The following is a 12,470-nucleotide window of genomic DNA, read 5'->3' as shown; positions in this document are numbered from 1 at the left end:
TGGCATGTGGTGCTGGGGGATTGAACCGCGGTCCCTGATGCTTTTGCTAAGCTTGTTCTAAGTAGGTGCTTTAGACCACTGAGCCATCTCTCCAGCCCGAGATTATCTTTCAATACTCTTTCCGGCACTTGTTATCTGATGTTGGGACATCTCCCTTCACTCTGTGTGCATTGACTGTTTCCCTGTGGAAGTCTAAAGTGGTAATGCCTATATCCCAGGGAATCATGAAGATAAATATAATAGAGTAGATGGGAATAATTAGAGCAATAGTCCCCGCATGACAGATGTTCCTCACACAAGTGTGAGATCCAAGACCTCCTTGTTCTTATCCAATGCTCTTTGGACCTTGTCCTTTTCATTTAGAAACATGCCTTTAGACATGCCTTTATAAATCATCTGGGCCTCACATTGTACCAATTCACTTGTATATCTTCCTTGACATACTCTGTGCCTACCTGACTTTAAGTCTTTTAATTTTCCTGTCCCTCTGCTATTAGGTCTCTCTGTAACTGCGTTATCTAATTCTGTAGAGTGTCTGAGAGTCAGAGTTAGATGACAAATGCTGCGCAAGGTACATTCGTATTGTATTGTTATAGTCCTTATCACTAAATTCAGATGGGACCCAAATGCTATTTTTATATAAAATTTTGCTCAGTTCCATTCCATCGTCTATTGGATATTTCTGGCTTGACTAAATTCATTTTTCTCTCTTCCTGCTTAGAATTGTCTGCTGAAATATAATTATTTTTAGCAACTTTGCTGAGTTGTTTGCAGTTTTGTATGTAAGTCTTTGCTCTCTGGGGATATGATAAATGCACGGCCCTATGTCCCAGTGAATAGTGAGGGAGATGTGTGAAGTCAGGGTGTGATTCCCCAGTGATGGTTACTAAATGAGATCATTTACCAAAGGTGCCTTTGTGCACTGTGGAAGTCTTTAACCCCTATGTGCTGGTTTCCTTTACATCAAAGGTTTCTCTCAGAAGAAAATGACTCCTTTCTGTATTTCATCTTTATCCCACCACACTTTTATTTTTTAAAGTGATAGTATTTACCAAATATACATGGAACATCAACAATAATGACTTTTCCCTCTAAAGTCATGGCCAGGGGTAGATGCAATGGAAATGCATACAAGGATTAAGTCATATGCAAACGTGGCTAGAGTAGGGAAAGTCTTCATATAACTCTGGTCTCATGTGTTATCATGGGCTATGAGCAATGGGAGGTGACGCACAAGCAGCGATGCCGGCAGAGTTCTATTTCTGCAGTTCCAGGGGATTAGTAAGTGGAAAGATGGATTTGAAAAAAAATTATAAAGTTTTGGAGTAAGCATGATACAAAAAAAACAAATATAAGGCTCTCATTTAGGGAAATAAACTGGGTGGCCAGCAAAGAAAACTTTGAAGACAAATAGCTCGAGAAATTTCACCAGCAAAGAGAGAAACATGTCACATCAACTTCCTAAGTGGAGGCCAGAGGGACTAAAAAGTTGCCCAATGTACATTTCATGCATCTCAAGAGGAAAAAGGTCATTTCTTACTTTCCAAAGGAACAACAACAACAAAAAAGAATATAACTTGAACTGGGATTAGAGCACATATCTGACTTATTCAGGTTAACATACATGTAGAGAACTCATATTTGCCATTGTGTCAATAGCTTGATATAAATCCTCATTTGCTGGGCTGGTGAGAAGGCTTGGTGGTCTAGAGCACCTGCTTAGAACAAGCTTGGCCACAGGGACCACGGTTCAATCCCCAGCGCCACATGCTGGCTAGCCCTGCTCCCTGGTGAGCTGGGCTGGCCACACACACACACACACAATAAATAGATGGATTTAAAAAAAAATCCTCATTTGCTCTTGACAATAGCCCTATTTGTAGGTACTGTTATTTCTATTTTACAGGTAGGAATAGAAGCTTAGAAAGGTTAATGTACACTAGGTCAGAGACCTAGCAAATATAAAGCCAGGGCCAAACCCAGGCTGACAAAAGAATATAGATTCATCAGAAGCAAAAATATCATAGAAACTTAAAGCTAATGCTATAGAACTTCAAAACAAGATGGTAGAAATTTAACCATGGTTGTTACATTATGCATTAGTATCTTCAAAGTAGTTGCTCAGATTACCAGATATGGATTACCAGATAAGGAGGAAAAATAATGTCAGTCTAAAATTTTAATATTAAAAATAAATTAATTAATAAAATTTGATATAGAATGCAAATATCTATAGAAATGATGGCAAAATATAATCTTTCTTCATATAAATAAAAGTAAAGCAATTTAACTTCACTAGCAGATATTCACTACAAAAAAGGTTAAAGGGAGTTCTTGAAAGCCAAAGGATTATGATGGATGTAAAAATAGATTTATACAAAAATATAGAGTTGTATTTGTCTGATAGACAGATCAAGCCCATCCATTAACATAACATGTGCTTGTACCCCTTTTAACTGTTCATAATGTGCACACTACAACTTCGCTTCATCTAAGGTAGATCTTGAATTAGTTTTGCTAACCACTGACATTGTATGACTCTGGGGAAACATCCCCCTTTCTTTCAACCTTTTTTCAAATCTATGTCTTAGAAAATCTATGACTTAGAGATAAAAACACTGTATAATTCTCTGTGAAGCCAAGATAATATAAAATGATCTGTCAACTAAAAATGGATAAATTTTAAAACTAGATAAAATTTATCAAACAATTTGCAGAACATTAGACATAATATGATGAAGGGAAATGTTTCTTGAGTGCTTAAGCCTTGCGTATTGTTCTAATTTATTGCTATGAAAGAGAGCTGAGTCCAAAAAAGCAGCACCCAGCAGAGCATGTTGATCTCTCTAAGATGTAGCTATGAATATGAGAATCCAGGGAACTCAATAGGGAGTGAACATTAAAGAGAGAAAGAATATCTGTTAGGAGAATAAGAACTCCAGAGACCTACTCAGTCACCCTTCCAGTATTAAGTAGAGGACTGTGTGTGTGTGTGTGTGTGTGTGTGTGTGTGTATAAATTTAAACTGAGATGAAGCAATGAACCATGGGAAAGCACAGAAGGTTCATAATACCAATTGTTCCTACCAAACAGATAAAATCTTTCAGAATCATGAGATACTAGGTAGAGTTTATAGAAAGATCCTGCCTCAATAGTGGAAAATAATTACCTTTACATTGACTAGTTTTTATGGTTCCACATTGTGTATATTTAAAATATGTCCCCAAAGATTAAACTGCTTCCAAGTGACTTAAAACCTCCCAGAATAAAGTCCAAGAACATTTATGAGAATATAAAAATATCTAGCCTTCTAGTACTCAACAACATATAGTACACAATGTCTGACATTCATTCACAAATTAATGAACTTAGATTTAGAGAACAAGTATATAAGGGATAAAAATAGATTTTGGATTATATTAATAGTATGCTTGACTTTGCAGTAGAAAATACTGATTAAATTGAAGTCAGATCAATGAAAACTATCCAAAAGAAAATAAAGACAGAAAAATCCCAGTGAGAGTTAGGACAAGTGAAAGTGCTCCACATGCATGATTGGGATTATCATAGGACAAAAAGGCAGAGCGAATGCTTGAAGAACTAATAGCCAACATGTTTAAAAATTTGGAGAAATTAGAACCCTAAATTTTAAAGCTTCAGAAAAGAGCAAACCCAGAAAACAGAAGGAAAACCACACCAAAACAAATGATACTCAGCTTGCTAGATACTAGTGCTAGGGCCATAATTTGAAAAGCAGCCACAGGAAGAAAAAATATTCAAAGACAAAAGGCAAATGCTGATTGTAGATTTATCATTACAAATAACATAGAGAAAAGAGTAAAACAATATCTTTTGAAAATTATCTTAAAGAGAAAAACCAAGGTATTATTATCTTCAAGGTAGTTGCTCAGATTACCATATATGAATGTAAACTATGGAGGGAAAATAATGTCAGTTTAAAATTTGATATCCAGTGAAAATGCTAAAAATGATGACAGAATATAGTCTTTTCATATAAATAAAATCTAAAGTAATTTAACTTCACTAACAGATCTTCACTACATAAAGGGGGAAGGGAAGGTTTTAAGGTCAGAGGACCATGATACCAGATGTAAATGTAGATTTACACACACACACACACACACACACACACACACACACACAAATAGAGCGCTGGGAAAGGTAACTAAAGGGTAAATATATGATATTTAAAAATTTTAATTCTCATTATTGTTTATCCAAAATGTGGTGTTGCTTGTATACCCTAAAGAAAATGTGTTATAACAATCTCCTAAAGACCAAGAGGGGAAAGATACAGTGGTGTTATGTAACTAGACACTAGGCTAGGATCCATTAAAACTGCAATCCCTAAAAAAACCTATAAGAAGTTACAAGTATTGGTAATCCAATGAAGCAGATAAAATGTAGTGATGAAAATATTCAATTCATTCAAGGAAAGCAGAAAAGAAAACAAACGCAAGAAAGAACACATGCAATGAATATACAGGATGACAGCTTTGAATGTTGTCACAAAATTCATCAAGCTAGAAGTTAAAGGCTTACAGACCTCAAAAGGAAGAACCTATTCTAACCAGCTCACAAAAGAATCACATTTCAAATATAAGGATACAAATCAGCTAAAAGAGAAAAACATGCAAAATTATATAACACATTCATGCTAATTAGAAGAACTCTGGAGTGGCCATCTTTGTATCAGAGAAAGTAGATTTTAGAGCTACTAATAATAACAGGAGGAAAATGCTTATTTTATAATGGCATAAGGACCGACTCATCAGGAGAATATGATGATTCTAAATGTTTCTGCATTAATGATGATTTCAAAATATATGAAACAAACTAATCAGGAGAACTAGGTAAGACCACAATGATAGCTTGAGATTTTAATGTTCCTCTCTCACAAACTGATAGAAACAAAAAAACACACAATAATACCATCAAGCAATTTGATCAAATTGGCATTTAGAAAGTACTGTACCTGACATGAAATACATTTTAAAAAACGGATCCAGAATATTTACCATGAAAGAATATATTCTAGGCCCCAAATAAAACTCATACTCTCACACCAAAATGAAATTAAGCTCAAGTATAGGATTCTGTTAATAATTCTGTAATGAGGGTTGGGTAGATAGCTCAGCAGACTAAGCACCTGCTTAGGCAAGCACAGGGACCTAGGTTCCAACCCCAGAACCACATCCCATGCTGGCCCCTGAGCTCCAGGTACACCTTGCCGGCCCTGTAACCAGGAGTGGCTGTAATCCCAGCTCTGGGGAGGCTGAGACAGAAGGATCACTAGGATTTCAAGTTGCATAGTGAGACCCTATACTATATATATATATATATATATATATATATCTGGCGAGATAGCTCAGTGGTCTAAAGTGCCTGCTTAGGCAAGCTTAGGCAAGCACAGGGACCGTGGTTTGATCCTTGGCACTATGTACTGTGCCAGCCCCACCCCACAGGGCAGGCTAAGCCAGCCACAAAAAACCCCTCCAAAAACCTGCAATGAATAACCAGTTCCATAGAATCCTCAGTGTTTGTGGACTAAATGCCAACCTCATTTAAAATTTTATGGGTGAAAGAAAAAGTGAAAAGGAAATTAGAAAGAATTTCAAACTCAATGAAGCTAAAAACACAACATATCAAATTTTTGGAATGCTGCTATGGCTGTATCTAGGAGAAATTTATAATTATTATTATTATTTTGGTACTGTGATCAAACTCAGGACCTTGTGCTTTCCAAGCAGTCACTCAGGCCACTGAGCTATCTCCTTGGCTTGGAATTAATTATTAAATGCCAAAATTAGAAAATAAGACAGATTTTAATTTAATACTTCATTTTCCAACTCAAGGAAATGATAAAAGAAGAAGATTGGAGCCTTGTCTAGGTAGACAAAATAAAATAATCATAGCAGAAGTGAGGCTACTAGAACATACAAGATCAATAAAGAAAAGTGAATAAAACCAAGACTTGGCTTTTAGATAGGACTGATAAATTAATAAACCTCAATTCAGAGTAATCAGAAGAAAATACTTAAGTCTTTTCTTATCAATATAAAAATTATAGAAATTTTGTCACTGTAAATTTTACAGATATCAAAAGGATAAGAAATATATATATATATATATATATATATATATATATATATGTACATATATATGTAATTTGATGCCCGTAAGTTTGACAACTTGCATAATATCCATAATTCTTTTGGAAACACATTACCAACATTCTTTCATGAAGAAAAAGATAATCTCAGTATTTTATAAAGTTACTATATTTGTACCTAAAATTTTCACAAAGAAAATTTTTGACGATAATTTTTTTACTCATAAATTATATCAACTATTTGACTGAAAAGTAGTAATAATTCTCTGCAATATCTTCCATAAAATTTAAATGGAAGAATATTTCCAATTTATTCCAAGCTAACATTTCCCTGAAATTGGAAAATTATATGGCACAATAGAAAAATAGACCAATCTCCCTCATGAAATAGATATAAAAATTCTAAACAAAAAGTTATTTTGAACAAACTAAAATTATTTTTACTCACAATCAACACAGTTGTTATGTCAAATCCAACGAATCTACTGAAAAAGATACTGGCACTGAGAAATGAATTTAGTGAAAGGAACAGTTAATGCTGACATCTCTTTTCTTCTTTTTAATATATCTGACCAATTTTGCTTACTTATATCTATTAATTTGAACAACTAATTTGAAGACAACAATACTCACTACAACAACCATTGTTCAATTGCTAACATTTTATTCAGTGAAATTCTGTATAATATCTAATGCTTTTGTTTTACTCTTTTTATTCTCTTCAAAAAAAAAAAAAATCAGAGGGTAAGGCCAGCAGGATGGCCCAGCAAACTAAGTGTCTACTTAGGCAAGTGCAGGGACGGTGTTTGATCCCTGGCACTACATGCTGCTCTGGCCCTGCCCCAGGTGGTGGAGTCCAAGCATGGCGGTACATGCCTGTCATCCCAGCACTGGGAGGCTTGAAAACAGGAAGATTACTATGATCCCAAGCTGCATAGTGAGACCTTACACAAAACACGTTAAAAAAAAGAAAATGAGAGTGGAAAAAAGACAATTTAGCATGACTGTAGGAAATAAGAACAATACATTAGCACCAACGATATTTCTAAGTATTAGAAATAAACAGTGAGAAATGTAGATTAAACAAAATGACATAATTTGTGATAGTGAACAGTACAGGGAATCCTTAGGAATAAATATGACAAATGATGTGAAACACTTTTATACTTAAACAATAAAAAGAATGTTTCTGTGTTCTCAGGTCAGGACATCCAATACTGTTAAATGGTAATTCTTTCAAAATTGAGCTATAGGTTTATGGACTCCTATTTAAAAGCCTCACCTGCCTATTTTGTAGAAATTAATTATGTGGTTATAAAACTTGTTCAGAAATGTGAATGACCTAGAATATCAAAACAAATTGAAAAAAGAGTAAAGTTGAAAGATAAATTCTGTATGACTTTAAAAGTTATTATAAAGCTACAAAAATCATGTGGCAGTGACATAAAGTTAGAAAAAATACCAGAATCAGATGAAGGCACTGCAAGTAAAGAAAACAATGGGCTCTTATGAAAACCATAGTGAACACCGATAGCAAATCAAATCTAAGCATGTATACAAAAGAATTGACACTACAGCTCAATGAGGTGTATGCCTGGAGTGCACAACTGATTTGACATTAGAAAGTTAATCAGTGTAATCTACATCAGATATAAAAACGTTAAATAAGCATATAAAAAGTTGATCGACATTGTATGTCATTAGGATATTACAAATTAAAACAATGAGTTATCACCACACAAATATCACCTCTCAGTAAAGGCAGAAACAGTTTGATAACATCAGTGAGCTATTAATGAGTAATAACTGCTAGCAAACTAGATTGGGAACTCCCTTGGCTGGACAAAATATTTACAAAAATCTTACTGTTAACATAGTTGATCTTCAGAACATTAGTGATGAGAAGCTTTCTCCCCAAGATCAAGAGCAAGGAAGGGAGTTCTCTCTCTCCTCACTGTTTTTCATCATTGTACTGGACAAATATAGTAAATGTGATAAGGAAGTAAAGGAAATAAATGTTGTGTTGATCGCTTTATTCCAGGTTATGATTAGCTATATAGAAAACCTGAAAAATTTGTCCCAAACCTCTAGCAACTAAACAATAATTATACCTAAGTTATAAGATACAAAGTTAGTAAACAAAAGTCAATTAATTTCATGTATAACAATAATGAGCAAATAGAACTCAAAATAAAAATACAGTACTGTTTATAATCTAAGGATGAAACACTGCTTATGTATAAATCTAGCACATATGTACAAAATGTATGCAAAGCAAACTAAAACTGATAAATGAAATCGAAGAGCAAAAAAGGGAAAGATATCTCACACTCATGCATATGCAGCCTCCATATTATCAGAATGCCAGTTCTTCAAAACTTGATATATAGATTCAATGCAATCTTCATAAAAAATTTAACAAGTTATTTGGTGATATTGACAAATTCTGAACTTGATATGGAAAGACAAAATTCTCAGAAACACCAGTATAATACTGTAAAATAAGAAGGAAGTCAGAAATTATTCTACCCACCTTCAAGATTTGCTATAAAGCCACAATAATCAAACTAGCGCCATATTGTTGAGTACATAAAGAAATCAACAGAACAAATTAGAGAATTATGACAAAAGCCATAATTTCATGTATGACAATAATGAACAAATAGAACTCAAAATAAAAACACAGTATTGAGAAACAAAGCATATTCACTTGATCTTTGATAAAGAAGAAACTATAACCCAAAATTAATCTTTTCAATAAGAGCTGCTGGAACATTGAATATTCATATATCAAAGCAAGGACACCCTCTCTCTGAAAAATTCACTCATATCTTGTACCTTTAAAAAAATTAAGCCACAGTGAAAAATTAGTCCTAATTTAAAATTAAAAACTATAGCCTGCTGTGCCGGCCCCACTCCCAAGGTGTGCTGAGATGGCAATTGAGAATGGGTGTGGCGTCACACTCCTATAATCCCAGCTCTTGGGAGGCTGTAAACAGGCGGATCACTATGAGTCTGATCTAGTAGTGTGACCCTGAACACCCTGTAGACCCTTCCCTAAAATACAATAAATAAATAAATAAATAATAAAATTAAAAACTATAAAACTTATAGGAAAAACACTTACATGAGCTTGGGTATGACCATAACTTTTAAGTATGATATCAAATGTATAATCTGAGAAGGAAATCATAGTTAAATTGAACCACATAAAAATTTAAAATGCTTGCTTTTCAAAAGATACTGCTAAGAGAATGAGGAGAGATAGAACCTATTCAGGAAAATACTTGCCAAAGGAACAATCTGATAAAGGAACTCATGTAAATTATACAAAGAACCCTTTAAAATCAATAAGAAAGTGAACATGATTAAAAAATGAATTTAAAACGTTGGAAACTACACCAAAACTGTTACGCAACTGTCAAGTAAGCACATGAAAAGCTGTTCAAAATCATATGTCATTACAATATTGCAAGTTAAACGAATAATGAGACATTAACACACACCTATTGGGATTAAAAAAAAAAAAAAAAAGACAAAATGTTAATAGCACCCAAAGCTGGTAAAGACATGGAGGAACAGGAATTTGCAGTCTTTGTTGTTGAGAACACAAAACATTGCAGCCACTTTGCAACACAATTTGATAGTTTCATAAAAATCTAGTTTCTCATCATACAATCTAACAATTGTGTTCCTTCATATTAACCTAAATGAGCAAAATACTCGTGATCACACAAAACCTTGCTTGAGTGTTTATTCATAATTGCTTTATTCATAATTGCCTAAACATAGAAGTTATCATGGTTTCTTTTAATGGTTAAATGGAAAAATAAGCTGTGGTATATAAAAGCAATGGAGCTTAAGATACATGAACTATCAGGCCTTGAAAAGAAGTGGGAGAAACTTAAATGCACGTTAGTAAGGGAAAGAAGCCAATCTAAAAATGCTACTTACTGTGTCATTCAAACTCTATGTTATTCTAGGGACAGTGAAAGGGACCAGCATATAGGAGAGTCTGTAGGATCTGTAATGAAGAGGACCTATTCCATGTGATATGACAATGGTGTACAGATGTCATCATGCATTTGTCAAAACTCTTAAAGCATATAGCACCAAGCAATGGCACATCATTGTAGGTTCACTGATTGCAACAATGTGTGCTCTGGGGGAGAATGATACGGGAGAAAACCTAGATGTGTGGGGGAATGACACAGAGGTAAATATTCAACTTCTCAATTTGTTGCTGAACTTGGATATAGTCCATGAAATGAAGTACATTGCAAACAAAACCAATAATGACAAAATTCACCTCCTATTAGCCTGGCTAAGTGAAAAAGCCTGATCATATCTGTGCTAGTGAGAGTGTAGAAAGACTGAAACTCTCTTATCCTGTTGGAGGGAATAAAAATTGTTGTTATGGTTTGTGTCTAGTTGTCCCCCCAAAGCCTCATGCAGTCATTGGGCGGACTTCTGGAGTCTGTGATTAATTCATGATCCTCTGGGATTATGGGTGTGAGTGCTGCTGGGATTATGGGTGTGAGTTATACACTCAGTCTGGGGTGGAGAGCCTGAATGCAATGTAAGGGAGGAGGACTTGCTCTCTATAGCCCCTGTTGCTGCTACTTCTCCCTTTGCTCTCTGTTCTTTGCTGCTGCCATGAGTGGATGCGCTCTGCCCTGTGCCACTCCACCTTGGAGCCAGCCGAGTATTTACTGAAACCTCCAATAACTGTGAGCTAAATAAATGTTTCCTTCCTTCATTCTGATATTTCCCTTCCAAATATGTAGGGTATTTGTCCCATAAACAAGAAAAGAGTAACTGAGACAATTGAATTATAATTTGGAGCGGAAGAGTATGTCAGTTTCCCCAAAATTTAAATAGATCCCTGCAGAGGAATCTGCCAACCTACCTTTTCATATTTATACAGGAGAAATAAAGGAATACATTCAAACAAATATTTATGCACAAATATTCATAAAATCCTCATTTGTAGAGGTCAAAATATGGAAGAAAACCTCCGTATGTTTATCAGCGTTTGAATTGATAAGCAAGTTGCAGCATCTATAAAGTGGAACTCATCAATAAAATTAATGAACTAAAAGTACATACTACAACACATGTGCATCAAAATAAGTACAGTGGGAGTTGGCTAAATATCTCAGTGGATTAAAACACCTGTTTGGCAGATGCAGGGGCCTGGAGTTTGACCCTGGGCCTGCAAGCCGGCCCTGCCCCAAGAGCACACTGAGATGGTGACTGAGACTGGGCATGGTGGTGTGAGCCTGTAATCCTAGCACTTGGGAGGCTGTAAACAGGAGGATCCCTAGGAGTCCCAATGAGACCCTGTAGACCCTGTAGATCCTGTCCTAAAATAAAAAAAACAAAAGAAACAAACAAACAAAAAAGTGCACTGAGTGAAAAAAGCCAGAATAATGCTATATAATTACATTTGTACAACACTGAAGGAGATGAAAATTAATGTATAGCAACAGAAATAGATGGTGTTTACAGTGCAGAGGACAGGACAAGATGGCTTTTTCTCAAACGCCGATGAGATGACTCACAGCAAACTGTCTCCATAATGCGGATTCATTCCTAGGCCTCCAGAGATTTGTACTCAGTTGGTCTTGAAAGGGGCATTCAAATCTGTTTATCAGTATCTACAGGTGATTCTGATATCTAACCAAGTGGGGTTTGTATAAGTGGTGCTTCATTACCTTTCTTAGAGTATAGGTAATCTGTCTTTCAGAGTCTAGGATTGTGTAAAACCCCAACTTGAGCAAATGAAACGCTGGAGGGACGTATCTTGAATTTCATTCATTTAAGGGGAGCTAAGCTAGAAAAGATCTTAAAATCCCTGACTCTTAAATAAAAATATCTTCTATATGTCTCAGGTATATGAGGATATAAATATAATTGGAATATTCTCAAATCATTCTCAAGTCACCAGGGGAGAAAAGCTAGGTTTCTATCTCTCATGCTATATGCCTCAAAGTATATCTATCTGTCTGTCTGTCTGTCTATCTATATATCATGCCACCATACTTATGGTTCAAGAATCAAAGGTTCTTAGATATCTTCATTTTTATAATTAATTATGATTGCAATGCATCAGAATTTGCCTTGGAAAATTCAAATAGAAATAACAACTATTTGCTTTATACTACCAGTTGAAGGCCATAACGTGTATCATTGCTTCTTGGCTGGTCCTTAAATTCCTTGAAACTATTATTTATCCAGGTGAACCTCATGATGAAAAGTTTCCAGGGGGTAAATATAGCCCTTTGCAGCTCAACCCCATGCCTAGAATTTTTGGATAATAATAATAAAATAACAA

Source organism: Octodon degus, unplaced genomic scaffold (genome assembly GCF_000260255.1).
Source record: "Octodon degus isolate 3935 unplaced genomic scaffold, OctDeg1.0 scaffold00037, whole genome shotgun sequence".
In the NCBI taxonomy this organism is placed as follows: Eukaryota; Metazoa; Chordata; class Mammalia; order Rodentia; family Octodontidae; genus Octodon; species Octodon degus.
Note: the sequence above shows the minus strand (reverse complement) of the source record.